The sequence below is a fragment of the Capricornis sumatraensis genome, chromosome 10 (assembly GCF_032405125.1).
Source record: "Capricornis sumatraensis isolate serow.1 chromosome 10, serow.2, whole genome shotgun sequence".
NCBI lineage: Eukaryota > Metazoa > Chordata > Mammalia > Artiodactyla > Bovidae > Capricornis > Capricornis sumatraensis.
The window spans coordinates 55,731,202-55,747,075 of NC_091078.1; positions in this window are offsets into that span (position 1 = coordinate 55,731,202).

A 15,874-nucleotide genomic window follows, 5' to 3' on the forward strand; every position below is an offset into this window, starting at 1 on the left:
ACTCTTTGCGACGCCATGGAGCCACCAGACTTCTTTGTCCATGGGATTTTCCAGGCACGAATACTAGAGTGGGTTGCCATTCCCTTCTCCAGGGGATTTTCCCAGCCCAGAGATCAAACTTTGGTCCCCAGCATTGCTGGCATATTCTGAGCCACCAGGGAAGCCCCTTGTAACTCTGCGGGGGTCACAATTCTCTTTTAATGTACATACGATGGGTAGTCGCCTGCAGGATGTTCTGCCATTGTCACTCACGAGGAGGCTGAAAGAGCAACACATCAGAGCACAAAGATCCCCGAGGCGGTCCTCAAACTGAACGCATGTTCTACCTGGTCATTCTAGCAGTATCAAGGAGCCCGAATCTGACACCTGTTTCCCTGGCTGCCCGCGCAGTCGTGGGGATCAGTGGCAATGTGTGTGAGTGCCTGAGTCTCAGCAGGAAAGAACAGGATCTTAGTGTGGATCCACAGAGTGACTTCTTTTCTGTGGCACGACTGCACCAACAGGTCTGACTTCTCTTACCAAAGAGCATATGTATAATTAGTCACATTATAGAGCTTTCAAAGACAATTTTTTTATTTAGTTGTTTTGACAACTACATGGGGGTGATTTAAATTGTAAAGACAAGGAAATAAAAACTCAGGAGAGTTCATTGTCTTGTCCGAGTTCAAACATTGCAAATATTGGACCACAGAAAATAAAATTGATAATTATGTTGGTGACACTCAACATCTATTTGGTAATATGTCTTCCCATTCAGAAACAAGACACCTCTCACCACTTACTAAAATCTCCAGTTTTGTCCCCTGTTTACTGCTTCAGCAGTTATAGACTAAGTGCCTAGTGTGTGTGTCGGGCATGTAGTAACTTTTGGTGTTATTGCTGTATGTACGCGGGTCTCCTGCATTGTAGGCAGATTCTTTACCACTAGGTCCAGTGGTAAAGAATATGGTCCAGTGGTCCATATTCTTTTTTATGTTCTTTCTACTATGTTTTATCATAAGGTATTGAGTATAGTTCTCTGTGCTATACATTAGGACCTTGTTATGTATCCATTCTGTACATAAATGCTCGCATCTGCTAATCCCAGCCTCCCACTCCATCTCTCCTCCAACCCCCTCCTTCTGGGCAACTGCCAGTCTGCTCTCCGCGTCCATGATTCTGTTTCTGTTTCACAGATAGGTTCATTTGTGTCATAGCTTGGATCCCACATATAAGTAATATTGGTATTTGTCTTTTTCTGACTTATTTCACTTAGTATGATAGTCTCCATCCATGTTGCTGCAAATGGCATTATTTCATTCTTTTTTATGACTGAGTAGTATTCCATTCCGGAGAAGGCAATGGCACCCCACTCCAGTACTCTTGCCTGGAAAATCCCATGGATGGAGGAGCCTGGTGGGCTGCAGTCCATGAGGTCACTAAGAGTTGGACACCAGTGAGCGACTTCACTTTGACTTTTCACTTTCATTCATTGGAGAAGGAAATGACAACCCACTCCAGTGTTCTTGCCTGGAGAATCCCAGGGACGGGGGAGCCTGGTGGGCTGCCACCTGTGGGGTCACACAGAGTCGGACACGACTGAAGCAACTCAGCAGCGGCAGCAGCAGGATTCCATTCATATATGTACCACATCTCCTTTACCCGTTCATTTACTGATAGACATTTAGGTGGTTTCCATGTCTTGGCTATTGTGAGTAGTGATGCTATGAACATAGGGGTGCATGGATCTTTTTGAATTAGTGTTTTGTCTGGATATATGCCCACTTGCTGGATCATATGGTAGCTCTACTTTTAGCTTTCTGAGGAACCTCCATACTGTTTTCCATAGTGGCTGCACCAACTAATATTCCCACCAACAGTATAAGCAGGTTCCTTTTTTACACACACTTTCCAGCATTTATTTGTAGATTTTTATTGGCCATTCTGACCTGTGTGAGGTAATACCTCATTATGGTTTTGATTTGCATTTCTGTAATAATTAGCTATGTTGAGCATCTTTTTATGTGCCTATTAGCCCTTGTATTTCTTCTTTGGATAAATGTCTGTTTAGGTCTTCTGCCCATTCTTTTATTGGGCTGTTTGGTTTTTTGTTGTTGTCAAGTTGTATGAGCTCTTTGTATACTTTGTAAATTAAGCCTTTGTCAGTTGCATCATTTGCAAATATTTTCTCCCATTCTGTAAGCTGTCTTTTTGTTTTGTTTATAGGTTCCTTTGCTGTGCAAAGGGCTTCCCTTGTGGCTCAGCTGGTAAAGAATCCACCTGCAATGCAGGAGACCTGGGTTCAATCTCCGGGTTGGGAAGATCCCCTGGAGAAGAGAAAAACTACCCACTCCAGTATTCTGGCCTAGAGAATTCCATGGTCTTCATAGTCCATGGGGTCGAAAAGAGTTGGACACTAGGAGTTTTATAGTTTCTGGTCTTACGTTTAGATCTTTAATCCATTTTGAGTTTATTTTTGTGTATGGAATTTAGAAAGATGGTGATGATAACACTGTATACGAGACAGCAAAAGAGACACAGATGTATAGAACGGACTTTTGGACTCTAAGGGAGAGGGAGAGGGTGAGATGATTTGGGAGAATGGCACTGAAACATGTATATTATCATGTAAGAAATGAATCGCCAGTCTATGTTCGATACAGGATACAGGATGCTTGGGGCTGGTGCACAGGGATGATCCAGAGAGATGATATGGGGTAGGAGGTGGGAGGGGGGTTCAGGATTGGGAACTCATGTACACCTGTGGTGGATTCATGTCAATGTATGGCAAAACCAATACAGTATTGTAAAGTAAAATAAAGTAAAAATAAAATTTTTTTTAAAAAAGAAAGAAAGAAAGAAAAGAGTCGGACATGAGTGACAGACTTTCACTTTCACTTGCTGTGCAAAAGTTTGTAAGTTTGATTAGGTCCTGTTTGTTAATTTTTGTTTTTATTTCTATTGCCTTAGGATACTGACCTAAGAAAACATTGGCACAAATTATGTCAGAGAATGTTTTGCCTATGATGTTTTCTAGGAGTTTCATGGTGTCATGCCTTCTGTTTATGCCTTTAAGCCATATTGAGTTTATTTTTGTGTTTGGTGAATGAATGTGTTCTAACTTCATTTATTTACATGCTGCTGTTCAACTTTCCCAACACCATTTTTTTTAATTGTAGTTGATTTACAGTGTTGTGTTAGTTTCTGGTGGACAGCAAAGTGATTCAGATACACACACACACACACACACACACACACACACACACACACACACATATTCTTTTTCATAGTCTTTTCCATTATGGTTATTAAAGGCTTTTGAATATAGTTCCCTGTGCTATACAGTAGGACCTGGTTTATCTTCTAATGAGTTTTAATAGTCTTTAAGTTAGTTCCCTGTGCTTTTCAAGTAGACAACTATGCTATCTGAAAACGATAATACTAATAATTTAATTTGTTTCTACATCTCTCCCTCTTACATCCTTCTCCTTTTCCCTGTTCTAACTACCTTCCTTAATTAGATGGTCTCATATCGTTAGAAAGAAAATGCTCTCTCTATGTTGGAATGGGAATAATTGAGGTTCAGAGAAAAATTCAAAGTTCCCATAACATGGTGACTTTTAGGAGTTGAAGGGAGGTAGAAGATTCAGTATAGCCAATTTCTGAAGAATAAGTTTGGAGGGTGAGGTCTTGCTGGGAGAGTTGGAGGCAACAGGCCAACCAACTCCTCTGAAAGGCCAGAGGAAAACAAGGCCCTCAGCTGTTGCTGCTCTCTGCGAACTAGATACCATCCATCCCCTGTGCAGACAAACTCCGGGAACAGCCATAAGTGGGCTTGCTCAGCATCTCCTTGCACAAAAGACAAACCCTTTGCCCAACACCAGGCAGGCTACTGCTCCAGATACCCATATCAGTTGCCTTATCTCAGGTGCTTTTTTGCAGTTGGCACACAAGAATTAAGAGCAGCCCTCGTTTGGAACAAGACATGACCCTGAGGCATGATGGGTGGGCATCTGAGCTCTGGAGCCTATCTAAATGGACACAAACCCTGGTCCTACCACTTATCCTTCTGGTGAAACTACTTGGGAAAATAACCTTTCTCTGCTTAAATTTTTTAGCTGGAAAATAGTTTTAATACCTGTATCTACATCACAGAGTTTAGAGAGGACTAAATTGGTAAATATATGAAAAGTGCTAAGAACAACACCTGGCTTATAGTATATGCTCAATAAATCTTGACTAGAATGGTGCCTAGAAAGTGAACCTCATAAGAACTAGGGTTCTGGTATGTTCTGGTGGTAAATCTTTGGAAAATATGCTTTAAATTTCCTGTTAAACTTTCTGAGTCTCACTGGAAAAGTTACCTTCCTTTGGAGATGAACTGAAGTTGGTCTCCTTCCCATTCGATGTCTTTATTAGATCGTAAGTTCCATGAGGATGGAGACACACCCTCTGGCTAAACACATCAAGGACTCCAACAGATCCAAAGGGAAACAAGAAATTGTAAGATTAAATTCTATTTATGTTTCACTCTGCAGCGGAATCAACTTTTTGGAAATACCTTGACTTAGGTCTAGGCAGTGCTCTTTCAGTAAGATAATTTAAGGAGGGCTAGTTTTCAAAGAGACTGTTTACAAAGCTATGATGAGATCTGAGGTGATCACAGGGATGGCACAGTAACACAAAACTGTGAACACCAGTAAAGCTGTCTCCATCTCTCAGGATCAAGGGGAAAAACTGGTCCCTGGAGCCTGGAAGGAGAGTCCCATGGAAAAAGTCTCTTTACAAGGAGCAGTGGGCTTCAGTGAAGGAACTCACACAGACAGAGGCAGGAAAGTGTGCGTTTTGGACTCCCGCCCCTACCTCCCTGTTGACGTTCCCCAGGGGAGATTCTCAGCCAAAAACCAAAGAGGATGGAAGTAGGGTTACACAACTAAGCAAATTAAAAGTGCAGGACATGTAGGTAAATTTCAATTTCAGATTAACAACAAGTGAATTTTTCATATATCCTAAATACTTCATAGAACATACTAAAATTTTGTTATTTATCTGAAATTCAAATATTAACTCTGCGTCATGTATTTTATGTGCAATTTTAGATGACAGATCATTATAAATTCCATACAGGTCAGCCTCCCTGAGCAGAGAGAGCAGGATGGAAAGTATAAGAGACAGGGGGGACGTGGACTTTGAGAGGCAAAGGTGAAATAGACTGACATAGCCATGAACTCACCCCTTTTGCCTATGTCTACCCAGATTTTCAAGTAGAAGAGTTTGGAACTCTAACATAGGGAATGCATGAGATCACAAAAACTGCCATATCACCATTGGATAATGTCAGTTCAGTCATAGCCCTCTCTGAAACCAGACTCCAGAACCGTGAGAAGTAAATATCTATTGTTTAAAAGCTACTCACTGTGGTGGTTATTTTGCTACAGCAGTGCAAAGAGACCAAGATACTATCGTTTTCCTCCTCCATTAACTTGTCTTTGGAAACTCCCCAGGAAGCCATAGCATAGGTTGAGAATCTGTGAAGGTGTTGATAGAGCTGTTTTTAAGCTGGATCACTTGTACATGAGTGTTTGTAGTTATTATTTTTATTTATAATTGCCATCCTGTCATGTATCTTATATGCATTTAGGAAGAGAAGGAGGGAGGGAGGGAGGAAGGGAAGAAAGGAAAGAGAAAGAAAGAAAGAGGGGAAGGACCTAAAAAATATACCCACCCAAGAAAACAAAATATGACCAGTTAATAAACAAGTGGTGGTTTTCTTTATACCAGTTCATAAAGAAAAACTGAATTACTCTTTGATATCAATTCTGAGATCAGTGTTTCAAGTCACTCACTAAATCTCAATTTCTTGAATTTTAAAATGAAAATCATAGAATCTGGATTGCAGGATTTGGGCAAATTTGGAAACAAAAAATATGCAGAAACTAACACTTGTTTGAAGCATAAAATAATTGCTAATTATAGCAGTATTAAAAGAATTCATACTTAATGCATCATTTTAATAGATTATATTCTATGGCTATCAAAGTACCACATTTATCTTTTTCAAATTAATACATTCAAAAGTCTGATGGATTTAATAGGACAAACTCTCGATCTCATAAGAGAGATCAACCAAAGGTAAATTACAAACAAAAGATAAATTCTAAAATTTCCAGTTTCTGAGGATCTTAAAGTAGAAATTGCAAGGCCAAATACTTATAAGCAATTTAGTTTTAGAAGTTATGTCTCCTTTTTGAATTTATGCTATTTTATGTATCTTCCTCTGGGCATTAGTCATTGTGTCTATAATTTTAGCAATGCTAATATTTAATTTATGTGTTGGGTGACTGAATAAGATACTTTAGGCACCCACACAGAGAGAGTCTAAAGAACTTGAATGGCACTTTAATGTAGTTATATTAATAGGAAAATGGGCACATGTGATGCTCCCATGGGAATGTCTTTGTGATGGCACTTACAGAATTTTTAAAAATTTCAACTAGACAGTTAATAAAGTAGGTAGTTGTGGGTAGGTGAATACCTCAGGAAATAAGAATAGTACAGGAAGGATGCAAGTAAAAAAGTAAAGAACATCTCACCAAAGGTCTCAATTTGCCCAAAAGGAGACAGGGATGAATGTCAGTGAACAGATTGGTCATGTTTTTACACCATGCCATAGCAGTTAACTTTGACTTTATGTTAATAGCAATCACAACTCTAAGCACCTGTCTAGAACCTTTTAAACAAGAGTGACAGATGCTGGTTCAGTTCAGTCATTCAGTGGGGTCTGACTCTTTGTGACCCCATGGACTGCAGCACACCAAGCTTTCCTGTCCATCACCAGCTCCCAGAGCTTGCTCAAACTTATGTCCATCGAGTCAGTGATGCCATGCAACCATCTCATCCTCTGTCGTCCCCTTCTCCTGCCTTCAATCTTTCCCAGCATCAGTGTGTTTTCCAATGAGTCAGTTCTTCACATCAGGTATTGGAGCTTCATCTTCAGCATCAGTCCTTCCAGTGAGTATTCAGGGTTGATTTCCTTTAGGATTGACTGGTTGGATCTCCTTATAGTCCAGGGGACTCTCAAGAGTCTTCTCCAACACCACAGTTCAAAAGCATCAATTCTTCAGTGCTCAGCTTTTTTATGGTCCAACTCTCACATCCATACTAGAATACTACTACTACTACTAGAATAATTAGATTAAGTGCTGGTTCAGTTCAGTTCAGTCGCTCAGTCGTGTCCAACTGTTTGAGACCCCATGAATTGCAGCACGCCAGGCCTCCCTGTCCATCACCAACTCCCGAAGTTCACTCAGACTCACGTCCATCGAGTCCGTGATGCCATCCAGCCATCTCATCCTTTGTTGGGCCCTTCTCCTCCTGCCCCCAATCCCTCCCAGCATCAGAGTCTTTTCCAATGAGTCAACTCTTCGCATGAGGTGGCCAGAGTACTGGAGCTTCAGCTTTAGCATCATTCCTTCCAAAGAAATCCCAGGGCTGATCTCCTTCAGAATGGACTGGTTGGATCTCCTTGCAGTCCAAGGGACTCTCAAGAGTCTTCTCCAACACCACAGTTCAAACGCATCAATTCTTCGGCACTCAGCCCTCTTCACAGTCCAACTCTCACCTCCATACATGACCACAGGAAAAACCATAGCCTTGACTAGACGGACCTTAGTCGGCAAAGTAATGTCTCTGCTTTTGAATATACTATCTAGGTTGGTCATAACTTTTCTTCCAAGGAGTAAGGGTCTTTTAATTTCATGGCTGCAATCACCATCTGAAGTGATTTTGGAGCCCAAAAAAATATAGTCTGACACTGTTTCCACTATTTCCCCATCTATTTCCCATGACGTGATGGGACCAGATGCCATGATCTTCGTTTTCTGAATGTTGAGTTTTAGGCCAACTTTTTCACTCTTCACTTTCACTTTCATCAAGAGGCTTTTTAGTTCCTTTTCACTTTCTGCCATAAGGGTGGTGTCATCTGCATATCTGAGGTTATTGATAGTTCTCCCAGCAATCTTGATTCCAGCTTGTGTTTAGTGAGGTTTTAATAATGCCAGAAGAAAAGACTGCACATAGAAAGAACTCTTGACCAGATGATACTTGGACTTAGTGTGCCCCTAGATAAAGAAATGTAGAAAAGATACCCACAGAAAGAGCATTCATATTTAAAATAAAGGATAGACCATTCTGCTTAGATTTCCTGCTGACATGCTTGGTTTTTCTGCTCTTGGTTTACTCACTGGGGTTGTATTTGTCTAAAAGATTCAGGACAATAAATGCTACCATAAGTGCCTACAGATTAGACCAACTAATCCTGGCAACATAAGTGCCCACGATGTGTGGCCAAGGCAAACTTTAAAAGTCCCCAGAGGGATTGTATGCCACAAAGGATCTGAAAGTGTTAGTCACTCAGTCGTGTCGCATGCTTTGTGTCCCCATGGACTGTAACCTGCCAGGCTCCTCTAACCATGGGATTCTCCAGGCAAGAATAATGGAGTGGGCTGCCATTCCCTTCTCCAGCGGATCTTTCGGCCCCAGGGAACTAACTTTGGTCTCGGGCATTGGCAAGCAGATTCTTTACAGTCTGAGCCACCAGGAAAGCCAACTTTAGATAGTATGGTAATATCTATCTTATTTATCCCATTCTAAGTAAACATCAAAAGAATTTTTTAAATTCATTTGTGGTAACTCCCTTTCTAAAAGAAAAAAAATTTTTTTTACCTCATTGAAATAATAGCTTTTTTGTTTGTTTTTTTCCAAGTTTTTTGTGATATTCTTAATTGTTCTTGTTACCATCTGTAAAGCCCATTGAGAAGGCCTCAATGAAGCTTCCTAAACCAATTTTTCTTGTTCAAAAGAGTTCCTAGGTTAATTTGACTTTTGTTTCATAGGAACCAACAAAACAATTGTTTACACTGAGAGCGCTCCAGATTTAATGACCCAACAACCAGGATATTCTGGAAGGGGGTAAATTGGAAAGAAGACTGGAGTAGTAGCTAGAGGATCTGGGTCTTTAGACTCATTTCAATGTTTCACTGGACTTGTGAGACTGAGTGAGACACTTGGCTTGCCTGAGAGTCAAACAGGGATAATAATGATGAGAATACTTGGCACATAGTAAGCACTAAGGAGTGTTATTTATAGTAATTCATATTCCATTATTATAATCTTCCAAGATTACCATGTTAAATAAAAATGCATATATGAAAAATTGCAAAGCAGTATCTAAACAAAAAGAACTATGTAACTTACTGTAGATGACAAAACTAACATTCTGGCTAGCTATTGTTACTTGAACCTTTAAAATTCAGGAGACTGAAATATATTTCAGGGTATAACACTAGTGAAAAAATATTTACATACACCAAAGTAGTTCCCTTCGTAATGATTACAACTAGGAGAAAAACTACCTATATGTATGGATAAGGACTGAACAGCAACATGGAAAATGAAGACAACTGGATTTGCTAATGGTATGGGAATTTAGGTTCTACTTTTTAAATTTTATGTGCTTTAATTTGTTTTTTTCCTTATTAAACCCATGTCCATGGCAGTGAAAGCTTGGAGTTGTAACCACTGGACAGCCAAGGAATTCACTTTAAAATATCTTTATTCTTTAAAATATCTTTATAACTCAAAAATAATAAAATACAGAAAGTTAAGCTAAGAATTGAGATTAATTGGGAACACTGGTGTATTAATACTAACAATGGTAAAAACTAGTAGTCCATTTTGTTGAGCACTTCCCCTGGGTTCGGCCTGCTCTATTTGCATAATCTGTCTAATCATCCCATCAATACTGTCCTCCACAAGATACATAGGAGAAAACTGGAGCTCACAAACTAGCAGCTTGCCAAGGGCTCCCAGCTGGCAAGTGTCGAGTACAGATGTGCTATGTGTATAGCAGTCAAAGTAAATATTGGTTCATATCATCCGGGGAACATAGATAAATCAGCATTCTACCAGCTTTTTGGTGGTATTAGAAACACTAAAGAAAAAGTTAAGCTTTGGATCTCAGTATTTTTCTCTTACACCTCTCTCACTCCTGCACCTGGTGTGAAGTGCACCAACTTCCTATTCCTTTGTGCTTGCCCATATACCTGCCTCTGAGTGTGCATAGAATGTGCAAGGAACATTCCTCTGAGTGCACTAGAGTATACAGGGAACATTCAAACAGCAGAATGCAGATGAGGAGTGAGGCCCTGCATGGCATGGAGAAGTAAGAGGAGTGTGGGGGAGAAAAGAACTGAAATGTCTGTGGAAGCAGCCCAGAGTTTCATCGGCTACTAAAGAGTTTACAAGAAAAGCAGTGATTCTCAGTCAAGCCATGGGGCCTTCCAGGCAGTATGTCAAAGGGTACCACTCAATTTCCAGGAAGGGAGGGGGCTTCTGAGCACCTGTTTCTTTTGAGGTGCTGAAGGTGGCTTTCTTAAAAAGCTCAGACAAGGTGGAGAACCTTGTGCACACTCCATCCTCAACATTACTAAACTGGATGTGAAATTGGTTCCCAATTCCTTTCTTGCTCTGTGCATCTAATTTTCTTTTTTTAAAAAATTAATATTACTGATACTATGTGCATGCTAAGTCGCTTCAGTTTGTCCGACACTGTGCGACCCTATGGACTGTGCCTGCCAGGCTCCTCTGTCCACGGGACTCTCCAGGCAAGAATACTGGAGTGAGTTGCCATGCGCTCCTCCAGGGGATCTTCCCAACCCAGAGATCGAACCTGTGTTTCTGTATGTCTCCTGCCCCAGCAGGAGAATTCTTTACCACGAGGGGCATCTGGGAAGCCCATTGATATTATCAGGGACACCTAAAATAACAAAGAAATGGAAAACTTTTCCAAAAGTAAAATGTTTATCATTGCTGTTTTTCAAAGCATTTGTGAATGTTTAACTGAAGGTGATAGCAATAAACACTGCCAGCTATTCGATGCTGTTGTCAATTACAATGGACGTGAATGATTATAAACATGTAAATCATCATGACTTTCTTCAGCAAGTTGTTTTTGAGCACAAATTCTGTACCAAAGACTGGGTCAAGGATCAGAGCTATAGAAAATAGACATAATCCCTGCCTAGTCTAGAGAGTAAACACTGTATTATGATAAATGCTTTGTTATAATGTGATCAATGCTCTAGTGAATGGATGCACAGAACAGGGGTACACAGAACTAATGTTTGTCAGGGGTTGGAAGATTGTTGTTATTGTTGTAGTTCAGTCATTCAGTCATGTCTGACTCTGCAACACCATAGCCCACCAGGCTCCTCCATCCTCTGCTATCTCCCAGGGTTTGCTCAAATTCATGTCCATTGACTCAGCAATGCTAGCAGGGACTTAGAAAAGAAGAGAAGTCAAGTACCCTTCAAAAAGTGGAACAGTCATCTTGAAAACTTTGAAGGAATCCACTTTTGAGAGGATCAGTATTAGGACTGATCAGTATTAATCCTGATATTAATCAGTATTAATTAGTATATTAATCAGTATTAATTACAGTGTTAATACTGTAATTAATACTGATCAGTATTAATACAGTAGGATCAGTATTAGGGACTTGGATTTTGAAATCTGGACAAAGGCTGGCTCTATAACTTGTCAAAATCTGGACAAAGGCTGGCTCTGACTGATGGATTTCAAAGCAGCCAATAATCCTATTCCTCTTCACACTGTGACTATGCAGCTTCTCCAGTCAAGAGATAAGAGTCTATTTCTTTTCTCCTTGCATCTGGCTTTGCCATGTCATTTGCTTTGTGACACAAGCAGAAGCTTGGGCATTGGAACTGCCCTCTCTTTGGATTCCTGGGACTGCCATGTGCATGGCCCAATAGCCTATCATTTGATCAGAGACTATGAAATAGGGTGGTACCCTCAGACATGTGTGTGAGCCTAGCAAGGTTAGTGGTAGAACTGCCCACTAAGCCCACCCCAATTGCTTGCCCACAGACTTCTGAGCAGAATAAATGAAGCTGTTTATTATAGAATAAGTATGCTGTAGAATAGAAACTAATCGGTACATTCAGTGGCTCTGATAATTTATTTCACCTCTTGAAACTTGGGTCTCCACTGCTATAATATGGAAATCATAATAGTAATTATCTCTTAGGTTGCTGACAGTATTAAATAAAATAATGCATATAAAGTACTTACAAAATAGTGACCAGATAGTGACTAATAGTATAATTACATGCTTATATTTAGTATTTAATTTTTCCTGAAGTCTAGAGTGGTTCTTTGGGTGCTTCATGCTCTGTAATAACTAAAGTCATAAAATTTCCTGGGACATGTTTCTAAAATAAACAATGGTGATTTTTTTGTTTGATTGATTTTTTCAGCTTATTTTGGGCGTTTCTTACATCAGATAATAGGCCTTTAAATGCTATTTGGTGAAGTGTTATGGTTCTGTGGGGTTCAGTTCAGTTCAGTTCAGTTCAGTTCAGTCACTCAGTCGTGTCCGACTCTTTGCGACCTCATGAATCGCAGCACGCCAGGCCTCCCTGTCCATCACCAACTCCCAGAGTTCACTCAGACTCACGTCCATCGAGTCAATGATGCCATCCAGCCATCTCATCCTCTGTCATCCCCTTCTCCTCGTGCCCCCAATCCCTCCCAGCATCAGAGTCTTTTCCAATGAGTCAACTCTTCGCATGAGGTGGCCAAAGTACTGGAGTTTCAGCTTTAGCATCATTCCCTCCAAAGAAATCCCAGGACTGATCTCCTTCAGAATGGATTGGTTGGATCTCCTTGTAGTCCAAGGAACTCTCAAGAGTCTGTGGGGTTTTCCCCCCTAAATACATTTTTTCTTATTTTTAACCATTGTCTCTGCACAACATCAGGCTTAAACTAAAGAAAGCAGGGAGAACCACTAGGCCATTTAGGTATGACCTAAATCAAATCCCAGATGATTGTAAAGTGGAGGTGACGAATAGATTCAAGCAAGTAGATCTGGTAAACAGATTGCCTGAAGAATTATGGACAGAAATACGTAATATTGTACAGGAGGCACTGACTAAAATCATCCCAAAGAAAAAGAAATGCAAGAAGGCAAAGTGATTGTCTGAGGAGGCTTTACAAATAACTGAGGAAAGAAGAGAAGCAAAAAGCAAGGGAGAAAGGGAAAAGTATACCCAACTGAATACAGAGTTCCAGAGAAGAGCAAGGAGAGACAAGAAGGCCTCCTTCAATGAACGATGCAGAGAAACAGAGGAAAAGAACAAAAGGGTAAAGACTAGAGATCTCTTCAAGAAAACTGGAGATAGCAAAGGAACATTTCATGCAACAATAGGCACAATAAAGGACAGAAATGGTAAAGACCTAATAGAAGCAGAAAAGATCAAGAAGAGACAGCAAGAATACACAGAAGAACTGTACAAGAGAAGATCTTCTTGACTGGAACAACCACAATGGGGTGGTCACTCACCTAGAGCCATATATCCTGAAGTGTAAAGTCAAGTGGGCCTTAGGAAGCACTGCTGCCAGGATAGCTAGTGGAGGTGATGGAATTCCAGTGGAAATACCTAAAATCCTAAAAGATAATGCTATGAAAGTGCTGCGCTCAATATGTCAGCGAATTTGGAAAATCCAGCACTGGCCACAGGAATGAAAAAGGTTATTCTTCATCCCAGTTCCCAAGAAGGGCAGTACTAAAGAGTGTTCAAACTATCAGACAGTTGCACCCACTTCCCAAGGTTATGCTCAAAATCCTTCAAGCTAGGCTTCAGAAGTACTTGAATCAAGAACTTCCAGATGTACAAGCTGGGTTTAGAAAAGGCAGAGGAACCAGAGGTCAAATTGCCAACATTTGCTGCATCATTGAGAGAGCAAGGGAATTCCAGAAAAACATTGACTTCTGTTTCATCAACTACGCTAAAGCATTTGACTGTGTGGATCACAAAACTCTTCAAGAGATGGGAATACCAGACCATCTTACCCATCTCCTGAGAAACATGTGTGCGGGTCAAGAAGCAACAGTTAGAACCTTATATGGAACAACTGACTAGTTCAAAATTGAGAAAGGAGTACACAAGGCTGTACACTGTCACCCTGCTTATTTAACATATATGCAGAGCACATCATGTGAAATGCAGGGCTGGATGAGTTACAAGCTGGAATCAAGATAGCCAGGAGAAATATCAACAATCTCAGATATGCAGATGATACCACTTTAATGGCAGAAAGTGAAGAGGAACTAAAGAGCCTCTTGATGAGGGCAAAAGAGGAGAGTGAAAAAGCTGGCTTAAAATTCAATATAAAAAAAAAAAACTAAGATCATGGCATCATCTCCCATCACTTCATGGCAAATAGAAGAGGAAAAGGTGGAAGCTGTGACAGATTTCTTCTTTTTGGGCTCTAAAATCACTGTGGATGGTGACTACAATCATGAAATTAGAAGACGACTGCTTCTTGGAAAGAATGCTGTGACAAACCTAGACAATGTAACAAAGGTCCATATAGTCAAGGCTATGGTCTTTCCAGTAGTCACATACGGATAAGAGAGTTGGACCATAAAGAAGACTGAGCACCGAAGAATTGATGCCATCGAAATGTGGTACTGGAGTAGACTCTTGAGAGTCCCCTGGACTGCAAGGAGCTGCTCCTGGACTGCTCCTGCAAGGAGCTCAAACCAGTCAATCTGAAAGGAAATCAGCCCTGAATACTCACTGGAAAGACTGATGCTGAAGCTGAAGCTCCAATACTTTGGCCACCTGATATGAAGAGCGACTCATTGGAAAAGACTCTGACACTGGGAAAGACTGAGGGCAGGAGGAGAAGGGGGCCACAGAGGATGAGATGGTTGCATGGCATCACTGACTCAATGGACATGAACTTGGGCAAACTCCAGGAGAGGGTGAGGGACAGGGAGGCCTGGTGTGCTGCAGTCCATGGGGCTGCAAAGAGTCAGATATGACTTGGTGACTGAACAATAACTCTGCACAACAAAGTCTGAGCAGCTGGAGTTTCTGTTTTCTGTGACTTCAGTGACACATAATATCTTCTGACTCATCTCCCATGGGGGAAGCATGGGGAATATAATATACAAGTACATCACAGGAAGGATATGAGGGTTTGCTAATGGCCCGAAAAAATTAAGTGCTAAGTGGTTTGATTCTTTCCACTTCTCTGTCTTAAACATCAAGTTCAATGGAATTTATTTCCTAAAAATGAAAATTCTGTCCTAATGGAACACAATTAGGAAAATATGTGAACATTCCCTTTTCAATTATGTAGGTTTAATTTACTTACCCCTTTAAGTAACTTCAAGTAATATCTCACAGCCATGAGCATTCATATTCCAATGGAAGTCAGAAATTGACATAAATTTAAACTAGCTGTAATTATACTGTACAAAACTTATATTTTGATATTTTTCCTTTTTTTGAATTAGTTGTAAACTAACAATTCACACCTTTGAACCAAGCTCCACCTGACCTTCAGTGCTCCCCTGAACTGCAGTAATTCTGAAATGTAAAAGTTTGTTCAAGGTAACAGATCCCTCCTTATATCAAAAATATCTTCAGTAATACATTTACAGATGGCTGTTTCCTGGTAGACAACAGCAGATTGTTAAACAATGGTAGACAACTGAAGATTATTGAATCTTCATTCTGAGTTCCATCTTAACATAGAAGATGAATGTTTCTGAGAACATGCCTCAGTTCAGTTCAGTTCAGTCGCTCAGTTGTGTCCGACTCTTAGCGACCCCATGAATCGCAGCACGCCAGGCCTCCCTGTCCATCACCAACTCCCAGAGTTCATTCAGACTCATGTCCATTGAGTCAGTGATGCCATCCAGCCATCTCATCCTCTGTCGTCCCCTTCTCCTCCTGCCCCCAATCCCTCCCAGCGTCAGAAGCTTTTCCAGTGAGTCAACTCTTCGCATGAGGTGGCCAAAGTA